Source organism: Antechinus flavipes, chromosome 2 (assembly GCF_016432865.1).
Source record: "Antechinus flavipes isolate AdamAnt ecotype Samford, QLD, Australia chromosome 2, AdamAnt_v2, whole genome shotgun sequence".
Taxonomy (NCBI): Eukaryota; Metazoa; Chordata; class Mammalia; order Dasyuromorphia; family Dasyuridae; genus Antechinus; species Antechinus flavipes.
The window spans coordinates 263,820,085-263,842,762 of record NC_067399.1 but is presented as its reverse complement, the minus strand read 5'-3'; the positions used below and the strand labels follow the sequence as shown (position 1 = coordinate 263,842,762).

The 22,678-nt window shown below is 31.5% G+C and overlaps 2 protein-coding genes across 2 annotated transcripts in view; one reads left to right on the top strand and one right to left on the bottom strand.

Moving 5' to 3' along the window:
• AVEN (apoptosis and caspase activation inhibitor) overlaps positions 1–22,678 on the bottom strand; it is a 207,206-nt gene that overhangs the window by 115,429 nt on the left and 69,099 nt on the right. The gene's annotated exons all lie outside the window — the stretch shown is intronic.
• CHRM5 (cholinergic receptor muscarinic 5) overlaps positions 17,711–22,678 on the top strand; it is a 96,072-nt gene continuing 91,104 nt past the window's right edge. The window contains exon 1 of the mRNA XM_051977012.1: positions 17,711–18,201. The gene's annotated coding sequence lies outside the window, so the exon portion shown is untranslated. The remainder of the gene's footprint in view (positions 18,202–22,678) is intronic.

Here is a 22,678-nt window from a genome sequence, read left to right as displayed (position 1 = left end):
TTATTTGCAAAGATTGTATCTCAAAAAGAAAGAATACCTAGTGTTTACCATCCAGAAATCTGATCATTTACTTAGCAAAAAGCGATTTTGGTTACCCAGAAACAGTGGAATTATAACATTTTTCTTTACATATGAAGACTAGCACATTATCCTTAAACTCAGGAGACATCAGATTCCTTGTAAAAATTCTTATGAAGCAGATACTTTAGAAGTCTAAGAGCAAAGACTGAAATGGCTCCCAACTAGCTTCCCTGCTACATTAAGAAGAAAACTTAAGCGTTCAACATTTTACAACCTGTTAATTTTAGGTCATAGACTCTTTAATATGTATTTAAATTAAGTGAAAGATACTGAATCAAAATATAAAATATAATGCCTAAAAACAATAAAATTTAGTTTTGGGAAAGATCTTAAAATTGTGTAATCTATCCCTCTAAATTCACTGATATGAGAAAATTAAGATCCAGAGAGCTTACAGTTAAGTAATATGCTTAAACTGTGAATAAAAAATATCTAGAAAGGAAGCGGAATAACACTCACAGATGAATTCCATATTACTCTTAAGAGGTTATCACTTTAAACAGACTAATAATATATTTAGTATTTCCTGGATCTCTTAGGCTAAACACCATGGAGAGATTGGGGGGAGAGACGATCTTCATTTTTCCTAAAACAAAAAGGATTTTTAATAGCAAATAAGGGAGGGGGAGCAAAATAAAACAAAATTTAACCAATGTGGTTACTTAAGAGTATAAAAATCTTACTCTAAAATATTTATAATGTATCCAAAGATGGCTGGTGAACCTTTTCAGTGGACTAAGTGGATCTTATTCCTACCAAACTTTTTGCTAACTCAACCTTTCATTCTTTCTTTAAAGCTATTAATCTTAAAAGAAATACACCAACTTCTACCACATACTCTAATTACTTTTAGAACTTGTTGCAGCAATAAAGATATTTTAGCAACCCTGGTCAGTTTTAAGTATATAAATATAAAAGTAAAACAAGGCTAGTTCCTTTTCTCTCCACTCACATAAATAACTAAAATCCTAGTTCAGACCCTCACCACTTCTGTCTGGATTATCACAATAGTTTTCTAAAAGATATCCATGGGTCACTTTGTCCTCTGCAGCAATTTATCACATATGTTGCCATTTAGTGAACTCCAATAGCTCCTTAGTACCTCCAGGATAAACATAAAGTCTTGTATTTGCTTTTTAAAGTTCTTCATAACCTAGTCCCTTCATACCTTCTGAGACTTCCTATACCTAATTTCCCTGCATGCACACTATGATCCGGGTACACTAGCCTTTCTGAAGATTCTTAAACATAATATTTCCATATCCCAGCTCTGGGCCTTTGCATAGATGATAGCTATCCCCCTGGACAGCTGAAAATGCTCTGTCCTCTCATCTCTGTCTCAGTTTCAATGGCTTCTTTCAAGAAGCTCAAAGTTCACATTCTCCAAGATGTGTTTCTTGATCCCCCAGCTACTAATTCCCCCTTTCAGATTATCTTCTATATATTCAATATAGATGTTGCATGTACCTAGTTATTTAAATATTGTCATTCATTAGAATATTACTATATATTGGAATGAATTCTCCTTGAAAACAGGGAATGGTTTGGGTTTTTTAATTTTTGGTTTTGCCTTTCTTGGTATTCCTAAGGCTTAGAACAGTGACTTGCAAATAGTAAGCACCAAATAAATACTTGCTGACTAACAAAGACTAATAAGCTTTTTCTAGTCCAAAATAAAAAGGCAGAAACCCACACCACTTATCCACAGGTATCAATAAACAGATATTCATACCTGTCTTGCAACTGTATGCAAGACTTGCAAACTGCATATTTAAATGATTATTTAAGTAAAGATTTTTAAAAATCTAGTTGATACACATATCATTTGCATTCTTTTGCTTATCTGAATCTCTTCCTCTAAATACCATCCTCAAAAAGCACATATTCATGGATGTGGCATTTTGCTGGCATTATATGAGGTCTCACTACCCTCCAACAACTTATATTCTAAAAATAAAAGAATATGATAAATATTCAGACATATACTACATAATCCAATTCAAAAGGGATTTATTAAGTGCCTAATATATATTTGGGGATGCACAAATATATTAACAGTCTCTACTTTCAAGGAGCTTATGACATAGAAAATGAGATAAAGACACAAAAATAACTATAGTACAAAGGAAGTGATAGCTTCCATATTAGAAACATAAGCAAAGTGCTAAGAAAACACAGAAGAGGAAGAAGGTAAGGGTGGGGGTTTGGTCAAGAGAGACAGAGTTTGCTGGAGATGAATCTTTTCAAAAGGAGATAAAAGAAAAGAATTTTTAGAGGGAACAATTTGAGAAGACACCCACACATCTTTTAACATAAATAAAAATCAGAAATCTTTTGTCCTTTGGAAATTTGGGCAGAAGGGAAAAGACAATTCATTAGATAGATGTGATTTTTATGTCACTTGTGTGAGTATGCAGATGAATTTTAAATCCCTGAAAATTGCAGCTTATAATGGAACCAATGAAACAACTTCAACTATAGCAGCAAATGCTCTACCATAATCAAGTTGTTATGGCAACTAGGATACTTAGGTCAAAAAGATGATGGTGACAATATGTGTGGATGTGTAACTTTCTTATCACTCCCATTATAAATATTACCCAAAAAATCTCATTTATAACCTAAAAACTATCTTCATCTTCTAGAGCACAAACTTATCAATTCTTTTTATGAATAAAAACAAATCAAGTAAAATTGTTGAAATTGGTCTCTAAAATTATTAAAAAAAAAAAACCCACAAAACACAAAGTAAATTAAACATGAGGTATCACTGTTTTTCAAGCATAATCACATGCTTTCTCTACACAAATAACACAGCAGAAATTTATGCTATGTGTGTAAAAAAATTGCTTATTACTTATATTCTATTTCCCTTAATAACTAAGTGGTACTACATTATAACTGATGATTTAGTGGAATTTCAGTCAAAAATAAGTTATTAAGCAGTTCTTGTATACAAGGCACTGTGCTAAGTACTAGGAATACAAAAAAAAAAGGCAAAAATCATTCTTATCTTTCAGGAGATAACATTATCATAAAGGTTTCAATATGCAAACAACTATACATAAATTGGAAGTACAAAGTAAATTGGACATAATATCAAAGGGAAAGGACTTATACTGGAAAGTGGGCTGACCTATAATCCAAGTTCTGCAATTAATCCACCATGTGACTACACCAAAAATTTTTCATTTCTAAGCACCCAATTTACTAGTCTAAAAAATGAAGAAATTTCAACTGCTATCTCTCAAGGTCACTCATAGGACTGTAATACAATGACCAGTGGATAAAGAAAACAAAATTTGAAGTGCTAGTTAGCTTATGTGTAACACAAATTCTAAAAAGATAACATTTTAATCATTGCAATTTAAGGCTACAAAATTTTCTTTTGAATTTCTCAAGTATTTGAGAATATAAGAATTATTTTGGTATCCTGAATTACTGTTACCAATAGACTTGAAATTCCTAAAAACTAGAGATTCTGCCTTACTCACCTTTGTTATTCCCCAAAGTCTCTAGCACAGTACCTTTAAATGTTAAGTATTCTAAAAATGGTTGAAAGGATGAATAAAAATGAATCAGTCAGATAGATATCCCAACTACCCCAGTAGTCTGTCTCTGAAAAATGACACCAGGAGATATGAAAAGATTGTTGTAAGGTATATATCACCAAAAGTTTTAGTTTCATTTAATTAACTATTATGAATATGATTTATTAATGCATTTCAGTAAGTTATTTATATTTTCTTCCTATACTACCTCTTGTTATATTCTGTAAGTTTTTTATCTATAGCATAATATAACAATTTCTATGCTTACCCTAAACTTATTTAATTCAATCCAGTTCAAGAATTATACCATAATTGATGTTCACTTTATTTCACATGCTTCCTGATTTCAGTCTAGTGAGAATCCCTTTCTCAACTTTTATCTTTATCTATCGAAGGAACTTTAATCTTTTAAAGTATAACTCATATGGAAATCTCATATCCTTGGTCATGTTAGTTGCATACCATTGGAACATTTCTAGTTCCATTGGGAATACTGCCTTATACAATAGAAAGTGTGCAGCATTTGGAGTCAGAAGATTTGGGCTTAACTACAATCTCTGCCATTTACTGTGTGGTCGTGAGCAAATTAATGAACCTCTCTGGCTTCAGACCCTCATTTATCAAAGGAAGAAATTAGGTTAGGTTAGCTCTAGATAGTTCTAGAGCTATGATTTTGAAGTTTCCAGGTTTTTTTTAACAATTCAGATCAATAAATATTTATTAAGAATCTACCCTGTGATCTGTATGTGCATGAATGTTTGTGGCAGACCTCTTTGTAGTGGCCAGAAACTGGAAACTGAGTAGATACCCATCAATTGGAGAATGACTGGGTAAATTGTGGTATATAAATATTAAGGGATATTATTGTTCGGTAAGAAATGACCAACAGGATGTTTTCAGAAAGGCCTGGAGAGAGTGAAATGAGCAGGGCCAGGAGACCATTATATACTATATGATCATCAATTCTGATGGACCTGGCCATCTTCAGCAATGAGATGAACCAAATCAGTTCCAATGGAGCAAAAATGAACTGAACCAGCTATACCCAGTGAAAGAACTCTGGGAGATGACTAAGAACCATTACATTGAATTCCTAATCCCTATATTTTTACCTGCTAGCATTTTCGATTTCCTTTACAGGCTAATTGAACAATATTTCAGAGTCCAATTCTTTTTGTACAGCAAAATAACGGTTTGGTCATGTATACTTATTGTGTATCTAATTTATACTTTAATATATTTAACATCTACTGGTCATCCTGCCATCTAGGAGAGGGAGTGGGGAGAAGGAGGGGAAAAATTGGAACAAAAGGTTGGCAACTGTCAATGCCATAAAATTACCCATGCATATAACTTGTAAATAAAAAGCTATTTAAAAAAAAAAAAAAAGAATCTATCCTGTGTAAAGCTCTAAGGTGGATGCTAAGGATACAAAAACATAAATGAAATGATCAGGACTGAGTGGATGTCCATTGGTTGGAGAGTGACTGAATGAGTTATACATAGTATATGAATGTTATGAAATATCATTGTTTTGTAAGAAATGATCAGCAGGATAATTTCAGAGGGACCTGAAGGAAATTACATGAACTGATGCTAAGTGAATAGAACCAAAAGAACATTATACACAGCAACAGCAAGATTATGTGAAGATCAATTCTGATGGACATGGCTCTTTTAAACAATGAGTGATTCAGACCAATTCTAATAGACTTGTGATGGAGGGAACCATCTGCATGCAGAAAGAAGACTGTTGGAACTGAGTGTGGATCATAACAAAGCATTTTCATCTTTTTGTTGCTGTTTGCTTGCTTTTTTCTCACTTTTTTTCCTTTTTGATATGACTTTTCTTGTGCAATAGGATAAATGTAGAAATATGGATAGAAGCATTGCATATGTTTAACATATATTGGATTACTTGCGGTCTAGGGAAAGGGATGGGGGAAAGGAGGGAGAAAAATTTAGAACACAAGATTTTGCAAAAGTGAATGTTGGAAATTATCTTTGCATATATTTTGCGAACAAAAAACTATTATTTAAAAATGAATAAATAAAATATAAAATAAAAAAGGGAAAACATTATGTAGCCAAGTAAATATATACTAAATAAAAATAAAGTAATTTGGGAGAAGGGAGAGAGAATCAAGAAAGAATTCTGTAGGAAGTGGACCCTCAGCAGTGCTTTAAAGTAAACTAGATATTTGGTGAGAGATAAAAAATGAGAGTGTTCTAGGCATTGTTGACAGACTACGCAAAGATACAGATATGGAAGGCAGGATGTCATATTTGGGGAACAGTAAATAAACCAATTTTGCTAAAAGGCAGAATAAGGTGTAATAAAGGGAAGACTACAAGGATCCTAAAAAGCTTAAAATATCAGAAAGACTTGAACTGAGACGATAAACAAGGCAGGGTATAAAAAGAGGTGAAAAATTCAAAACCATGTACATTATACAATGCCTGTGGACCTCTCACTTCTAAGAAGAGGTAGGTTAGCAGAATTCTCTCATATCTGAAGCCAAGCTTATTCCTTATAATTTTGCAATATTCTTTTTAGATTTTGAGTAAATGTATATGTGTGTGTGTGTGTGTGATTATTTTTTTCTTTTTACATTGGTTTAGTCAATGGGTAAATTGGCTCTATTTACTTCACTCTATACTAGTTGATATAGATCTTTCCATGCTTCTTTGCATTCAACACATTCATCATTTCTTACAGCACAGCAATATTCTATTACATTTATGTGTCATTATTTGTTTATCCATTCTCTAATTAATGGACATTTACTTTGTTTCCAATTCTTTGCTTTCACAAAAAGTGCAGCTATTAATGTTTTAGTGCAAATGGAGAAATTAGAAATTTCTTCTTTGGAGTATACCAGTAACAAAATATCTTCTGGGTCAAAGGCATGGACATTAAAATCACTTCTTTTACAGAATTTCAAAATAGCTTCATGGCTCTACCAATAATGAATCAGTGTGCCTATTTTGCCATAAACCCTATAACATTAACTATTGCTATTTTTGTCCAGTTTCTTTCCTAGTCCCAAAGTTAGGGGCCCATATTACAATTTATATTTTCCATTTCCTACAGGTATATTAAAACCCTATTGGCCACACTACGTGTTCATTAAACATAGCATCTTTACTATGTTTCCTGCCACTTGTTGCATTATAACTTGACTATTGTATAAAATTCATAAGCATTTAAAGAGAGAAGAGTGCTTTATAGACCACTTTGTCCCCCATCTCTATCAATTCAGATTAGCACTTTCTCTGCAACTTGTCTTAAAGAGCTGCCCAGAGCATTGAAAGTTAAACAACTTGCCTATATTCAGACATTATAGGCACAGAAAAGTATCAGTGCTACCTCCCATTTCCTCCCCCCACCCACAATATTCTACTTATAGTTCCCTATCCTCAAATCCTCAAACTTCAAAATAATTTGGGAGATGAAAGGAGGTGCAACCAAGGAGGTTACAGAATCAAAAAATGTCACTAAACTTTAATCATGGAATAACAAAAACAGAGCTAACCAAATGCTCTCAATTTTAGGAGAGATTAAGGCTGAAGAGAAAGGAGAATTAAAATATTTATTATGTAAAACAAATATAGATTTCTTGACAAAGATGAAGTAAAATGACATTTATCAGCCATTGTATTTTGTGATCAGAACAGCTCCATTTGATTGCTTTGCATTTAATCTATAGGTGTATCTCAAATCACTTCTAATACACTAATTAAAGTTTTCTTTAAAAAAAATAATAATAATAATAGATAGGCAAAGGGACAGGATTCTGTAAAGATGGCAGAATAGTCAGGAAAATTCCACAGTCTTTAAGTTTCCACAAAGAAGATAGAATATTACCTCAGAGTGAACACAGAGTAGCAAAAATAAACATAAATCAAGATAAGAGAGGACTTAAAAAACACTCACTTTCAGGAATGGATGTTTAGCTCAAGTGAAATGCAAACACCTCCAGGTCAATTCCACTGAACCAACAAACAACAAACCTTAGGGGCAGCTGGGTCTGGAAGCAGCTACCACCTCAAAAACTTTTCGTGGCATAGTGTTGGGATCAGCTGGCTGAGTAGGAGAAGATTGAAAGCTCTCCATTGTCTTAGATACCAACTATAGTTGATAACTACATTGGCTATTGCAAGAAGGAGCAAGCACATGCCCTGCGAATGCAGTTAACAGAAGAGCAGAAACCATGCCAACTGAGGGCACTATAGGAGGAGTAAAGTCTGATTTTGTTTCCAGGGCAAATGGGAAAGCTGAAGTTTGAAGCTCTCCCACAGGAGACACTGCAGGGAGAAAGAGAATTTGTGAGACAACATGGCTGGGAGTCCACCCCAATGGCTTAAAGATGAGAGGAATGTCCAAGGTTGGTATTCCAAACAGAGTTCAGAAAATAACAGTAAAAGGACCTGAAGCCAGAGGTAGCATTACCCACACTTCTGCACTACAATATGATTATAATAATAATAAGCTGCTAAAAATGAAAATGAGTAAGAAAAAGAGAAAGAACCTGACCACAAACAACTACCACAGGATAGACAAAACCTAAGTTCATATTCAGAGAAAGATAGTAGAATTAAAAACAGCCATTTCTATTCCAAAAGAAACATCAAATAATTAGAAGTCCAAAAACAGTTCTTAGAAGAATTTTAAAAGGTCTTCACAAATCAAATCAGAGAGATTAAGGAAAAACTAGGACAAAAATAAAAACATTCCAAGAAAAAAAAAATGAAAAGAGATCAACCAATTAAAAAAGAGATCCAAGAACTTAAGAGAGTAACTCTTCTTGATAACTAGAATTGGACAAGGAGAAGTAAATACTGTTATAAGACACCAAGAAATAATCAAATAAAATCAAAAGAATGGGAAAAAAAGAAAAAATTATGCAACATCTCATTAGAAAAACAACTGATCTGGAGAACACGTCAAAGAGAGAAAATATAAGAATGATTGAACTACATGAAAATTAACATAAAAAAGACTCGATACAATATTAAAAGAATAATTTAGGAATATCGTCCTGAAGTTCTAGAACAAAAGGATAAAGGAGAAATAGAAAAAATCCACCAATAACTTCCTAAAAGAGAGCCTGAGATGAAAACTTACAAGAATATCATAACCAGGTTTCAGGGAGAAAATTCTTCAAGTAACAAGAAATACTGCAAAACTACAGTCAGGATTACACAAGATCTAGCATCTTCTATACTAAAAGACTGTACAATTTGGAACATTATATTTCAAAAAGTAAAAGAATTGAGCTTGCAACCAAAAATAACATACTCGCCAAAGTTGAGTAAAATTCTGAATGAAAACAATGGACATTTAACAAACTAAAAGATTTTCAGGTATTTGTGACCAAAAGATCATAATTCAGTGGAAAATTCAACATATAATATCCAGGAGGTATATAAGGTAAATATTAAAGACTAATTATAAGGGACTCAATATGATCAACCTTAAATGCAAAAATGTTATCAGTGTTCTTAAGATTGTCATCATTACTTGGATAATTTAAAAGAAAGGTTGGATATGAGTCTCAGTATGATGAGGTGAAAAGGTAAAAAGAAGTAATTATCTCATATATGAGGCATGAAAAAAAAAACTGTTAGAAGAAGCAATTGGGAATGAAGGATTAGTATTGCTGGAACCTTCCTCTCAACTAGATCTAGATCGAAGAGGGAATAACATACATCTAGAAGAATACAAAAGTCTTCCAAATTTGTAAAGAAATATGGGGGCAATGGAATAATATAAGGAAGGGACTGTTAGACAAGTGAGTAGATTTAGTGTTAGAAAGATGGGGGAAGAAGATAAGACAGAGACTTTGAGATAGATCGGTAGAACAAGGAATACAATGATAAGGAAAAAGGATAAGGAAGGGATTCTTTAAAAAGAGTATAGATTAGGGAGATAGTAAGGAGGGATAGGGTAAAAAGAGAGGCTGAAAAGGATAGTGAGGAAAAATAGGATGAAGGAAAATAGCCAAATGGTAATTATAACTTTGAATGTGAATGAGATTAACTTACCCATAAAACAGAAACAGGTAGTAAAAATCAGAATCGAAAAATATGTTGTTTACCAGAAACATGTTTAAAAATTAGAGAAACATATAGAGTTAAAATAAAGAGTAGAATTTATTATGCCTCAACAAGTGAAAAAAAGCAGAGGTAACAATCATGATCTCAGACAAAATTACAACTAACATAGATTTAATTAAAAGAAATAAAGAGGGAAACTACATTATGATAAATGGTGACATAGACAATGAACCAATATCAATATTAAACCTATATGCTCCAAATACCGTAGTATGTAAATTTTTAAGTTAAATGAATTACAGCTAGAAATAGTCAGTGGTACTATAATAGTGGGGGGCTTTAATTTCCCCAAAAAATTAGTAAATCTAACAAAAAAAATAAAATAAATCAAGGGAAGTGAATAAATTTTTAGATGATCTAGACATGAAAGATATCTGGAAATAACTGAATGGGAATATAAAGGAGCATACCTTTTTCTGAGTGGTATATGGTACCTTCACAAAGACTGACTACATACTGAGGATAAAAATTTTATATTTAAAAGCAAAAAAGTTAAATGCAGGATTTTCAATCATAATACAATAAAAATGATATTTAATAAGGGACCATGGAAACAGAATAAAAATTCAATAAAGATTAAACAACCTAATCTTAAAAACTAAGGGAATTAAAGAAGAAATCATTGAAACAATAATGTTAAAGAGAATGCCAATAATGACAACAATAGCAAAACCTATGAGATAAAGCAAAAGCAGTAATCATAGAAAGATGAGCTCTAAAGGTTTGCATCAATAAAATAGAGAATAAAATAGCAGACCAGTGAACTAGATATGTAAATTTTTTAAAACTAGAAAAATAAACTAAAAATTCCCAGTTAAATACTAAATTGGAAATCTTAAAAATTAAAAATTAAAGGTAAAAGTAATAAAACTAAGTGTAAGGAAATCATTGAATTAATAAACAAAACTAGGATTTGTGAAAAAGCCAATAAAACCATTAGAAGATCAAAAAGAGAAAAAAGAAAACCAAATAACTGGTATTAAAAATTAAAAGGATTAATATATCACTAACAAAGATGAAATCAAAGCAATTATAAGAAGTTATTTTGCCCAATTATACTCCAATAAGTTTAAAAATTTGACTAAAATGGAAGAATATTTACAAAAAAAAAAAAGACTTTTTTTTAGCATAAGAGGAAAAAAGAACCTCTAAATAGAATATCTACATTTGACCTAGAAAAAAAATTGAACAGATCTTAGCATCCTAAGAAAAAAACACCAGGACTAGATGAATTTTAAGAGAATTCTATCAAATATTTAAAGGTCAAGCAATTTCAATATTAAATAATTTGGAATCATAGACAAAGAAGGGATTCTACAAAACTCCTTTTATGAAACAAATATGATTCTAATACCTAAATCAGGAAGAGTAAAAACAAGAGTAAGAAAATTATTTGCATTAATGGAAATGGATGCAAAAATCCTAAATAAAAAACTAGCTAAAAGATTACAACGATATATTACAAAGATTACACATTATAATCAGGTGGGATTTACACTAGGAATGCAGGGATGCTTTAACATAAGAAAAACTATTTATTATTCATATAATAAATTGTTAAAATGTTTTTTAAATATTCTGATTCTATCAATAGATGAAGAAAATGCTTTTAATAAAGTACAATACTCATTTCTATTAAGAAAACACTTGAAAGTATAAGTATAAATGGATTTTTCCTTAAATAGATAAGAAGCAGTTATCTAAGACCATAAGCAAGCATTATTTTTAATGGGGATAAGCCAAAAGACTTGCCAGTAAGATCAAGTGTGAAACAAGGGATTTCCACTGTCATCAGTATTATTCAATATAAATTATACTGGAAATCCTAGCAATAGCAATTAGAAAAGAAAAGAAATAGAAGGAATCAAAATGGGCAATGAGGTAATAAAACAATCTCCTTTTGCAGATGACATGATTATATACTTGAAAAATCCTAAAGATTCAACTAAAAAGTTAGCTGAAACAATAACTTTAGCAAAGTACCAAGAAATAACATAAAACCACATAAATCATCAGCATTACTATATATCACCAACAAAATCCTGCAAGACATAATCCATTAAAAAAGAAAAAGCCCTATACAGTATATATACAGAGAGAGACAGAGAGACAGAGACTCTCTATATTTGGAAATATACCTGACAAAATAAATCTAAGAACTCTATGAACAAAATTATTTTTAAAAAAGAAACCTTTTTATACAAATAAAATCAGATTTAAATAATTGTAGAAATATTAATTGCTTATGAATAGCCAGAACCAAGATCAAAAAAAAAAAAAAATGACAAGTTTATCTGAATTAAAGAATATATTCAATGTCATTCCAATTAAATTAGCAAAAAATATTTTACTGAATTTGGAAGAACAAAAGGTCAAGAATATCAAAAGAACTAATGTAAATGCAAAGGTCTTAAACTAAAAGGCAGTAATTATCAAAACTTTCTGGCACTGGCTAAGAAATAGAAAAGTAGATCCTTGGAAAAAGGTAGACATACAATTTACTGCAGCAAATAATTATAGTAACTTTGTGTCTGACAAGGTAAAAACTTCAGTTTTGAGAATAAGAATTTATTATTTTGTTTAAAAAATTGTTGGGAAAGCTGAAAAGCAGTCTGGCAAAAATTAGAATAGACCATTGTCTTACTCCATTTATCAAGATAAGTTCAAAATGGATATATGGCCTAGATATAAAGGGAGATTTTACAAGAAAATTTGAAGAACATAGAACATATTACTCATTACAATTATTGTCAGCCAAACAATTTAATAATATAAAAGAAATAGAGAGAATTGGGAGTTGTAAATGCTTAATTTTGATTACATTAAATTAAAAGATTTTTGTACAAATAAAACCAATACAAGATCAGAAGGAAAACAGAAAATTAGAGGGGGAAGATTTTATACACAATTTGTCAGATAAAGATCTCATATCTTAAATAAGGATTTGTCAAATCTCTAAGAATATGAGTCATTCCCTAATTTGATAACTAGTCAACAGGCAAAACAATTTATTGTCATATGAAAAATACTCTAAATCATTATTGATTAGAGAAATACAAATTTGGGGTATCATTTTACATCTATCAAATTGACTAAAATGATGGAAAGAGCAAAGTAACAAATGTTGGAGGAGATATGGAAAATTAGGATACTAATTCACTATTGGTAGAACTGTGTATTAATCCAACATTTTGGAGAGCAATCTAGAATTATGCCCAAAGAATTTTAAACTGCCTATACCTTTCGACCCAGCAATACCACTATTAAGTCTACTTCCCAAAATGATTAGGGAAAAAGGAAAAGCACTGATATGTTCTAGAATACACAGTAGCATAAAACTGAACATTGCAAGGATGTCCATCAATTGGGGAATGATTAAACAAGTTGTGGTAAATGATACTATTAGAATACTTCTGTACTATAAGAAATTGTGTTTGATGATCCTAGAAAAACATGGAAAGACCTGCATGAAACAATGAAGAGCAAAAGAGCAGAACTAAGAACATGTTGAATACAGTAACATTTTGTTTTAAGAACAATTTTGAGTGACTAAGTCATTTTGACTATTATAAATACCCAAATTAACTACAAAGGTCCTGTGAAGAAGTTGCTTCCAGAATCCAGTTTTACATAAACAGAAAGACAAAGACACACACACACACACACACACACACACACACACACACACACACACATTTGTGTCTAATGATAGCCGTCTAATGGAGAATGGGAAGATGGGGGGGGGGGGAGAGAGAGGAGCATAACTTTATTATTTATTTAAAAGGAAAAGCAAGTTATACATAATAGATTTGCAGTTTCATGTGCTATCCTCTTTTTTCCTACTCTATTTATTATGGAAATGCTTGTTTCATTTCTTAAGTTCAAAATTCAACAGACAATTCTCAGATGAAGAAATTGAAACTATTTATAGACATATGAAAATATGCTTCAAATCATTATTAATCAGAGAATTGCAAATTAAGACAACTCTGAGATACCACTACACACCTGTCAGATTGGCTAGAGTGACAGGGAAAGATAATGTGGAATGTTGGAGGGGATGTGGGAAAACTGGGACCCTGATGCATTGTTGGTGGAGTTGTGAACGAATCCAGCCATTCTGGAGAGCAATTTGGAACTATGCTCAAAAAGTTATCAAACTGTGCATACTCTTTGATCCAGCTGTGCTACCACTGGGCTTATATCCCAAAGAGATGCTAAAGAAGGGAAAGGGACCTGTATGTGCCAAAATGTTTGTGGCAGCCCTGTTTGTAGTGGCTAGAAGCTGGAAAATGAATGGATGCCCATCAATGGGAGAATGGTTGAGTAAATTATGGTATATGAATATTATGGAATATTATTGTTCTGTAAGGAATGACCAGCAGGATGAATACAGAGAGGACTGGCGAGACTTACATGAACTGATGCTAAGTGAAATGAGCAGAACCAGGAGATCATTATATAGCTCAACAATGATACTGTTTGAGGATGTATTCTGATGGAAGTGGACCTCTTCGATAAAGAGAGCTAATTCAGTTTCAATTGATCAAGGATGGACAGAAGCAGATACACCCAAAGAAAGAACACTGGGAAATGAATGTAAACTGCTTGCATTTTTGTTTTTCTTCCCAGGTTATTTATACCTTCTAAATCCAATTCTCCCTGTGCAACAAGAAAACTGTTCGGTTCTGCACACATATATTGTATCTAGGATATACTGTAACCTATTTAACATGTAAAGGACTGCCTGCCATCTGGGGGAGGGGAAGGAGGGAGGGAGGGGAAAAATCAGAACAGAAGTGAGTGCAAGGAATAATGCTGTAAAAAATTACCTTGGCATGGGTTCTGTCAATAAAAAGTTATTTTAAAAAAGTTCAAAATTCAAAAAAATAATAATTAAAAAATAAAAGTTATGAACCCAATACCAATTTCCCAGGACAGACAATTTTCCTCATACTGCCCCAGAGAAAAGCAAATCAAAATTGATCTAAGTTCCCACCCCAAGAAATCACCAAAAGCCTCAGGGTTTTCCCCACTTAGCTAAAACCTCCAAATGAGTTAATGTCCAAACTCTTGATATAGTGTATGAGATAATATAAGTTCCACAGGCAAACTACATCAAGGCACTGTGGTGCTGGCTCCAGCAGTGGCCATCTCAGCTTCCTACTCCCTATAATTTATCACATGTGCCATATATTTGTGTCACACCCCTTCTTAATGTGATAAATGTGATGATTCTAAGTTGTGAGCACTCAGGTGAGATAATATAATCATAAATCTAGTATGCACCACAGCATTGGTAACTGCTGGAACTTTATCTCCATTATGAGCCTTCTTTTTACCTTCAAAACTCCATGACATAACTCAAGTCTCATAGTCAACAGTAAGAGGAACATTCCCATTTAAATCTCCCAGTGAACAAACCCTACTGACACTGTCCCAAACCAAACAAAGATGTCATTGTCAGACAAGACATTGCATACACACTCATGGATGCAATATAGTGAGTGCTTAAGCCATTTTCATACAAATAGGAGAAAAAAGAAGGTAACTGGCAGAGTTCATCTGCTTTGCTACAAATGCTTTGCTTGCTTTAAAAAAAAAGTTTATTAATGTTCTTTTCAATACTGATGCTGTTTCCTTATGACTCCATTTTTGCTTTTCCTTCTTTTCTACTATTCCACAGAACTCTTTCATATAACCCAAAAAATAAACACAAAACCCACTATATCTTCACCAAGTTTCTAAACTCCTAATCAAATATGGAATATAGTCTAATCATCACTTAGAACCTGAGTACAACTATATAATATTGTAATCGAGGCTTGACCTGGTAACCATATTACAAAGACTCCCTCAATAATAGAGCATAGAAGTTATAGAATACATTTCATCACATCTGACTAGATTAAGAACCAGTCCTGCTATGATTTGAAGTAGGAGTTTACAGGCTATGAATGCCTCTAGATTCTAATATATTTGCATCCACAAATATAACTTCTGGGCTCAAAAGTTTGACATTTTTCATATTCCATATTATGAAATAGTCTTAATTCACACCTTTCAGCAAAAATAAAATATATGTATAAAAAAGATATGTGTATATGTATATGTGTGTACATGTCTAGATATGTGTGTATGTTTATATGTAGGTAAGTTACTCTACAGTTTTTTAAGCATTTTAAGAAGGATAACAGTAACATTAAAGTATTTGAAAGACTATCATGTGCAAGAAAGATTGAACTCAAAGAGTATAACTGGGAATGATGGATGGAAGATGTAAAAGGTCAGATTTAGGCTCACTGTAAAGAAATTTTTCCCAATGAGAGGAATTTAATTTTCCCTTCATTTGAGTTCTTGAAGCAACAGCTGAATAAATACTAGTCAAGTGTGTTGTAGATTGGAAATTTTTAGTCAGATAAAAGTTGGTCTAGATAATTTCTTAAGTCTCTTCCAGCTCTGAAATTCTGTAATTATGGAAAACCTAAATGGAAATGAAAGCAATCAATTAGAGGGATGTTTAAGTCTAACTATAGGATGATCTGTTTTGAGGCTTAAAGAAGAGATATATGTTGCCAAAAGAAATAATTGTCTTAAGTCCTAGTTGAATGTCACTGGAACTGTATTGGAAGAAAAAAACATAATCCACAAAAATGAGCTATCTTTCCAAAGTCAAAGTTGATTTTTATCCCCAAAGAGCAACTTTTAAACACCACAAATTATATTCCTCTATTGTAATGCATGCTAAAAGAAGCACATATAAAGTATTTTAGAAGAAAAGACAAAATTGTCATTAAAAGATGTCATAAAACAAAAAAATTAATACATTATCAAGTTTTAGTATATCCCTAAATCAACGTTTACAACCTTAGAATCACTTTATCATATACATGCACAATTATAAATGAATCTATATGATTATGCTATTGTATTGCATAGGCAGAGGAAAAAAATTAGTCCACGTAACATGTAACATCTATAATAGTACTTCAGAATAAGGAAGACAGAGCTTTTAAATATGTGTGTATGGATATTGGTATGATCATACACACACACACACACAAACACACACACATATACGCATACACACAAAGAGAGTCAGCAATCACATTCAGGAAACCATTAAAAATGAAAATTATGTTAAAAATATATAGCAAAAAAATTACGGACTCAATGTCTTAGTCTAAAAGATTTGAAAATTGGTATCTCTTTTCCACAGAAAAGTAACTATGACTGAGGGAAATAGGAAAGTATATTTTAAAACCTAGAGATTTTTTACTTTCTCAGGCAAAAGGCATGAAAAACAAATAGCAAAAAAAAAAAAAAAAAAAAGATAAAAATACATCACAAGCCAAAGCTCTGTGAAGGGTCAATCTTAAAATTCAAGCCCAGAAATCTATCAACCAAAAGTCAAATTGTAAGAAAAATCATTTTAAGGGTATTTTGAACCTTTTTTGATTCCAGCTACTTCTGAATGTAGCTTTCGATCCTCCTCCAAATACGTCACTTACTGTGTGTCAAAACAACTCCTGTCCATTCTACCTGATCATAATCTAAAGCTGCAGTCTTTCTCTTCATTCATTTCTTGATGACAAGCTGTTCAAACAGAGATCATCTATCAAAACTAATGTTATCATTTGCTCTTTTTCCCTCCTTTCATCAGACACTGCTGTCCATCAAGAGAAGTAATTAATGGGTTTATTATGTAGGAAGCGTCATCCTGTCAGTTTGCTGCTTGGTTTGAATAGCTCATATCAGCTCGTCGTGGATGCATGCATGTTCAGTGTCCTGAACTATGAAAAAATACTATGCTCTTGGGGATTTTCACCTAACCATTAAAAAACACAATTTCATATCTGTGAATAACAGAAGCAATTGAAGGAAAGAGGAACAGATACCTTCATCTTCCTATTTTAAAAAGACTGCTGGATTGAAAGTTGAGATAGAGAGCAAAAAAAGAGGATGAAAAGAGAATGCTTGATTGAATAGGTAAATACACAGAATTTATTTTTTTAATTTTGAGAAAAAGAATATTCTGGTAGAACTTTTCTGGAATAACATAATTCATTTATAGAATCGGCTAAGAATTTCTCCTTGCTGAAGCATTCAATGAATTTTTAATAAGTTCTGAACACTCAAATCATCTGGGGTCAAACAAACTGCTCTAATCAGATGAAAAAAAATCAAAGTTCATTTTTCAGTTGCTCTCATTTTTGTTATAACTGAATATTATAATGTTGCTGGTCACCAATTACTTCAAAAGAATAGCTGGAGATATACTGGAATTTTTAAAATATGAAAAAACTGCAAAAAAATGAGGCACTGTGGGAAAAGAATGCACATTACTAATGGGCAGAAGACATTTCAAATAGAGAAGCTTCCTACCTGGTGAGACTTTCCTACTGTATTCATATAGAACTCCAACAGATGAGCTTCAAACAGTTTCCAGGTAAGCTTTAAACTTTTAATATCCATTTCTATTTTGACTCATAAATATTGTACCTACTAATTTGATTAACAAACTGATAGATTCAAATTTTTAAAAAATCTTCCCCAAAAAGCATACAGATTTAAGCTTTAAAAAGGTAAACCACTTCTGTCATTTTCTGTGCTGTATAAACAATGTTCTTATAGCAGATATCTTTCCTGAAAGTGTATCCTTTTCATTACTTTTTGCTATGTTTACCTGGTCTCTGTTACTTCACGTTAAATTTTTCAAGTCATTTTGTCTTCAATGGCCAAAAAAATGTGAAGCTAATACTAATATGCACAAAAGCCATGACAATTGCTATTTTTCAAATGTATTCAATAAATGTGGTTTTTGATTACAATTCACTAAAATTATCTCTTAATTCAAGGAAGGCAAATACTAGGTTGTATGATAATTTAAGTATATAAAAAAAAATGACATGCCACTTTCACTGACATGTAAAAAATCTGAAGTCTGCTCTTCTGATAAAATATAGCTAATATACACTAAAGACAAAACGGGACAATTTTATTATGAATATGAAACCAGCAGACATTCAAGACAACAAAAGAAAGGTTTGGTACATTAATGCTTCAATAATTCTTAAACCAAATGTTCACACAAAAAGATAGGCAAAGTGGCTGAGAATATCAAACCATCTTAGGGAATACTAATAGTCTTAGAAACAACCTATGAATGATTTTATATGGCAGCCTTCATGTAGAATATCTTTGTAGTTTGTGTTAAAAAAAAAAAAAAAAAAGGATTAGATAAAAGTATTTCCTTAAATCAAAGGTGGGGGGAAATGAGGAGTAGTAACCCTGTAATCTTTCCAAAATTTAACCCTATCTTTTTACGATTGAATTTGTCAGAGTGTCAAAAAAAAACAAACCTTAAAAATTCTTTTCACAAAGAACCCTCTAAATATTCAAATTTCAAAAAAAAAATTCAAATTTCTAAGCTAATTCTATAATCTGACAAAAACACAGAGGATAAATGAAAAAGTTAAGACACTTTACCCATAAAATCCTTTAAATAATACAAGCAGAAATTTCAGAAATCATTCATCAGACATGTTTGAAAAGCAACCATATTTAAAATTACTGAACAAGAGCTCTCCTTCTATTCCACTGGATTACTTCCCTCTTTCAAATCTTAATTAAGGCACTGAATGACAGGAGACTCACTTTTCTCAGAAAAACAAAAAGCTAAAGATAAACTTAAATATAAAAAAGTAATAGTTTTGAATTCTGTCCTCTAATCAAGTATGTTTTCCATTACATTAAGAACATGTCCATTTTGACAAGTAATTTTTAAATTATATTCATATATTTCATAGAAATCTTTTTAAAAGATTACTTATTTCTATACAAACTAATCAAAGTAGACTTTACCCATTCTTTTCCACTATTTTCTCTCTATTATCTAAATAGAAAAAAGTTCCACATGATTAAAGTTTGTTTTGAAAAATCTATAAATCTATTTTTTTTAAAAAGCCACTGAGAAAAATCACTAATAATATCCCCAATTACAATTTTAAGAATTTTTAACTTCTCTGGAGGACAACTGAGATTTTTAAAAAAACTATCACCTATCTGAATTCAACAATTAAGACTTCACTGGGGGAAAAAAACCAAACTATTCTTTATACTATGAAAACTTTGTCTTTTAATAATTGTCTTACCAATTTTTATGTAAATGAAACAATCTCCTACTGTCACTTCTGGGTGACATTTCCTCAATGACTTAACTGGAAATGACAATGTATAATAAACTGATATCATTAACTCCCTATATTATTTAATTTATCTGAACTTTACTCTGAATCAATCTCATACTTCCCTTCACATTTAAAACAATTTTTTTCTCTTTATAATATTTTGCTTCAAAAAACAATTACTCAGGCCCCAATAACACAACTTTACACATACACACATACACACACACACACACACAACTGTGTACTTTCAGCATTTAATCATATTATTTTTGTAAACATCACTTCTAAATTTAAAGTGAATATCCTAAAGCTTGAAAATGGAAAGAACAGCAGCTCATAGGAATCTAATAGAAGGAGTTCAATGTAAGCACCTAAAAGACTTGAATTTATTCACAAGAACATTCTTAGACAGTCTCAGTGATTAAGAAGTGTATAATAGATACTTGGAACATAATCAACTATAAATTATTTTTATAAAGTAGTATGTATGCTATTTATTATGAAATCCCTGTCACATCAATTGCTAATTACCTATATAGTATAATAGTTTAATTATTGAGAGAGTCTGAGAAATGCTCATGCAAAAAAATGTGCTTTTCACATAAAATATATAGGCCCATTACTCTGGGCCTATATCAATTTTAACATTTTAAGTTTATGTATTTTAATATTACGCTAAGGATCACTGAGCCTATACTGGATATCATGAAGCATAATATTAAATACCATAAGAACATTATTTGCTTATCTTTTGTGATTACAAAATATAACTATAAATACCATGAAAACAAATTTTTATGAATTTGCCAAGTGCCAAAATTTTTCAAAATTTTTTCAATTTTTCAAAGTTTAATGCTTTAAGGTAAGTAATCAGTAAGGCAATTAATCTGTCTCTTATTCTGATTAATATTTTTGGAAGCAACTAAATAGGAAAATGGAAGAATGTTCTTCCTAAAGCTCCATTTTTTCTCTAGCTTACTCAAACTAAGAGAGAAAAATTTTTGGTCTCATCAAAATCTCTTGCCGGGGAAGTAGCTGTGATAGCAAATAGATGATTATATCCTTTCAGTGTGAAGCAGCAGCAGCAGCAGCAGCAGCAAAAGATATGAACATTATTATTTCCAGTCACATCATAAACATTAGATTCATGACAACAACTTATTATATTTCTCATTCTTTTCAGCATTAAAGATTAAAGAATGAAAATTACTATTTCACAGTTCACTTCATTAATAATCTGGAAGGAGAATAAATAGCAAAGTTAAAGTTATACATAGTAAAATGAAAGTGTTAAAAATACTACTAAATGCAGGAGAAAAAAACCAAAACTGAGAAATGGGTAAAATATATTTTTCCTTCTTAATATAGATTTAAAAAGTTAATGAATTTCAGGAATCAAAAAGTCACCAAGATATCCATATCCCTAATCACTAATGGATAAAGATTTCTATCTAAAGAACAAAGTTAAAGGCAAAGTAGCACATGACAGTATATATGTAATATGCAAACTTGCAACATGAAATCAAAAGCCAAAAGAAAAAAAAAAGATATGGGTTCATAATAAGTTCATACTGTCATCTCTTAAAATCACTGTGCAAAACTGCAGAGGTAACCAAAATGACTGAAGATATGTAGAATTCAGAGAGAATACAAAAGATAAAAGTTCCTTTTACATATATGTGTGAATATATATATATATGCTTCATATAAAATGGTATTCTTTTAAATGACACTACTTAATAAATTATAACCTATATGCATAAAATGAGGTTGAAAAGTCTAAAATTGAAAAAAGAAAATGAAAACCCACTAATTTTTCACCATAATGAACATGTATGGAGCCTCTTCCTAGATTACCAACTATTGTTCCTATCTAATTGAACTGCCCTTTTCCCTTTTTGGTTACTTATTTCTAGATTCATAATTGGCATGAAAAACCTATGCTTTTAAAAGAGCAGCTCTATTCCTCAGAGCCTCATATTTTCTAGCCACTCCATTATGTCACATGTCTTGAGGCTGTGTTTCAGGGAATCCTTAAAGCTTTTTTTTTTCCTGTCCTCCTTTCTTACAATGATTCCCATGTCAGCTCTTCCCATATGACAGCTGTTTGGGTATATTGCTAGTCTTCATTCTTTGCGCATGTCCCTCCAACCAGAGTTGAATTAATAGTGTTCCTCCTCAATTATGGTTGACTAATCTCATTAGATAATTTCTTTATTGATGATCTTGTTGTGCCACATAAAATTTATTAAGAGTTATAGACAACACTGATTAAATTGTTTAAAACTCCAGATTCCACACTGTTTAGTCATAGTATTGCCAGGTTAAAGGTCTGGAATTTGATGTAGTGTTTTTTGTCATACTTTCAATCCTTCTAACTAATATATTGGATTTCTTTTTCCTTTTAAAAAAATATATTGTTGATTAATATACTATTGAATAATGTGCTGCCTAAATACCAAAATTCAGTGACAGTTTCCTTATTTTTCTGGCTTGTATAGATCTTTTAGAATACAGCTTCCCTCATAAAATATGTTACTTATCACTCCAAGCCTCACATCTCTTTCAAATTTGACAAACATGATGATTTCTGCAATCATCTAAAGTCACTGATTAAAACATTAACCAGCACCAGGCCAAAAACAGAGTATTCTACAAGGAAGTGCCTCCAAGTTGACATCATCCCGTCAATGACTATTCTCTTGATCTGGTAATTCAGCAAGTTCCAAATCCACA